The sequence below is a fragment of the Oryctolagus cuniculus genome, chromosome 2, assembly GCF_964237555.1.
Source record: "Oryctolagus cuniculus chromosome 2, mOryCun1.1, whole genome shotgun sequence".
NCBI classification, from domain to species: Eukaryota; Metazoa; Chordata; class Mammalia; order Lagomorpha; family Leporidae; genus Oryctolagus; species Oryctolagus cuniculus.
The window spans coordinates 152,189,133-152,192,318 of NC_091433.1; the positions used below are offsets into that span (position 1 = coordinate 152,189,133).

Consider the following 3,186-nt stretch of genomic DNA (forward strand, 5'->3'; position numbering starts at 1 on the left):
GTTAAGTATATGGTAGTGACTTGTTTGACCATTAAGGGAAAAAAGAAGAAAAAAATATGCTACAAGAGAAATAACAGAATGAGTCTATGTAATGAAATATTTTACACCTATAATTTAAATATGTTCAGAGGTGGTAAGTAAAGCTGTGTTGCTGGTGACCTGGTGAGTTTATATATTTACTTGAACAAGATGACAGGCTAAATGTTATCAATAATCTCAGCTGTTGTTGTCTGTTGTAACTTTTTATAGGATTTTAATTTATTGGGATTGTAGCAGAGAAAACCAGGAAATTCTTGAATATTTTCCATGCATATTGCCTTATCTTTCCTTTCAGGAATGATCCAGTTTCTTTTGACGTTGCAGCCAGAGGTTCCTCTTACATTGTATGATTGTAATTTAGTGTTCTAGTCTTCTAAAAAATAAAATTGAATAATTTTAAAACTTACAAATCATTAGCCATAGGTACCACTGATTAATAGTGACATACTTTGGTTTATTTTATGAAAATACTTTAAGCTACATGGGTCTAATTCAGGTAAGCTTCAGTAGAACTCAATCACTCTTATGTTATCCTTGCCTGTCTTCCATTTATGTGAAGATCCTGGATGTCATTTTCCAGTGTGCTGATATATGCAGAATAGTCCTAAGGAGGATTCATAAATGCTATAATATTAGCAAATATTTTGATATGCAGCTCTAATCTAGCTCCCTAATCTGTTGCTTAGAAGCTACACTTACTTTGTGCTAGAGGTGATTGATTTGTCCCAAAGAGAGCAACTTTTACCCTTTACAAACATGTTCGATGATCCAGGTCTGCTTTAAGATTCATGGGGACAATAAACTCAATATAGTAAAAATAGTAGTACAGTTATCATTATTTTAATAATTGTACTAACATCTTCAGAGCTTTTACTTTGCACCTAGTGCTAGAATAAGCGTTTACAGGGTTATTTGTAATATAGGTTGTAATTGTATTATCTGTGGTTTTCAGGCGAAGAAACTGAAGTTTGGAACTGGTAAGCTTCTTAAGTCACACAGCCATAAGTATTAAAGGCTAGAGTTCACTCAAGGAAGTCTGACTCCACAGTCTTTTGGTTCTTGACTGTGATAGTATACCATGTCCCATCAGCAGTGTGTCCTTGTCATAGAGGACTATACAAACTATCAAGTTTGATTCTGAATAAACCTTTTTTTTTAGAAATATGTGAGGAATAAGATGTTAAATTATTTGGCATTTGAGTTTAAAAAGTGAATGAGCTGTATGCAAGTTATAGCAGATAAGGAAGAAGTACAGAAGATTTAAATGTGAGAGTCTAGAGGAGTGATTATGATTCAGACAAGTGGAAGATGAAGAAAGTATTTCAAGTTAAGGAGAAACATGGTAACAAACCTAATTATACTTTACAAAAAGATTCTTGGCATTCCCTTCCAGTGATAGGAAGTAGAAGGCAAAAGCATACCCCAAATCACACATGTTCTATTCCTCACTTTTTTTTTTTTTTTTTTTTTTTGACAGGCAGAGTGGACAGTGAGAGAGAGAGACAGAGAGAAAGGTCTTCCTTTTGCTGTTGGTTCACCCTCCAATGGCCGCCGCGGCCAGCGCGCTGCAGCCGGCGCACCGCGCTGATCCGATGGCAGGAGCCAGGAGCCAGGTGCTTTTCCTGGTCTCCCATGGGGTGCAGGGCCCAAGGACTTGGGCCATCCTCCACTGCACTCCCTGGCCACAGCAGAGAGCTGGCCTGGAAGAGGGGAACCGGGACAGAATCCGACGCGCCCACCGGGACTAGAACCCGGTGTGCCGGCGCCGCTAGGCGGAGGATTAGCCTAGTGAGCCGCGGCGCTGGCCCTGTTCCTCACTTTCACTGTGAACCTGGCCAACCTACAGTCTGCCCCATGCCCTCCCTTACTTGCAAAAAATAAAGTTAATAAAGTTAATTCTATTGACTGGAAAAAGGAACGGGAAGCCAAGATTCTCACAGAAGTGGGAATCTAGTTTGAGAAACCTTTTAGGCAATCTGCAAAAATGTTAGGATTTCTGCAATGAACTCAGTTCTGCATGGATGGAGGACATGTGTTGTGTGTATGAAGCTGCACTTAATTGCTTTAATCTGAAATGAGAGTTTCAAATTAAACTGTGCTTTCTATTAACATCATTAACATTAACATTAAATTTAATACATCTTCATATCCATCTCTTTCCATGATGGTCTTTCAGCCACAAAAAGCACAAAATCAACAAATAAAAATAAAATAGTCAGGTGGTCTTCTGAGTAGCACTTAGTTGGCAGCTACTGAGTTCATAAAAGAGGATTTCACTCATACTGTTGTCTCTATTGGGCCAAGATACAAATGACTCCTCTTTATTGATTAGACACTCCCACTACTCTGTCCCACAGCCTGGCAGTATGTGTTTGCAGCAAGCACTGCCAGGATTTTGTATGTGACTTATGTAAGCTCATCCACTTTATTTTCTCCTGATACAGTAGAGGGTGCAAGGATACAGACACAGTCAGCCTATAAGTCAAAATGTACCTCAATTGGAGAGCGTTTTTGGTAGTCCATAGTTTCCACCAATGACTGAATTGCTATTTCAAATGTCTCACTTCTTCTGCCCCTGAAATGAAATAGTGACACAGTGTCATAGATTCTGAATTAAATCACCTTATTTCAGATTGGTCAGCTTTGTAGAGCTATTGAAAAGAGAGTGGTGTACCTATGTTTGTTTTCAAGAGATTCCCTCTTAACTGTAAGCCTTTGTAAGTTTCCCTAATCTATTGCTTAGAATTTATGGCTTATAGCATATTGCTAGTGTAAGACTTAATTATAGCTTTATGTATTGGCCCATATAACACTTTTATTTTCAGTTTAGTATATAATCGTTTTTCTAAAAAAATATTCATCTATTTATTTGAAAGAGTTACAGAGAAGGAGACGCAGAGACAGAGAGTGGGAGAAATACCTTCAGTTTACTGGTCCACTTCCCAAATAGCCAAAACAATCAGGGCTGGGCCAGACCGAAGCCAGGAGCTTCTTTCAGGTCTCCCATGTAGATGTAGAAGCCCAAGGACTTGGGCCATCTTCCATGGCTTTTCCAGCTGCATTAGCAGGGAACTGGATCAGAATTCAAGCAGCCAGGACTCGAACAGGCACCCAAATGGGACGCTGGTATTGCAGGCATTGGCTTTA

General features: G+C 39.1%; 1 protein-coding gene across 44 annotated transcripts in view; it reads left to right on the top strand.

Annotated features, from left to right (window-relative positions):
- Nucleotides 1-3,186, top strand: part of NRXN1 (neurexin 1) — a 1,231,187-nt gene that overhangs the window by 469,798 nt on the left and 758,203 nt on the right. The window lies entirely within an intron of this gene.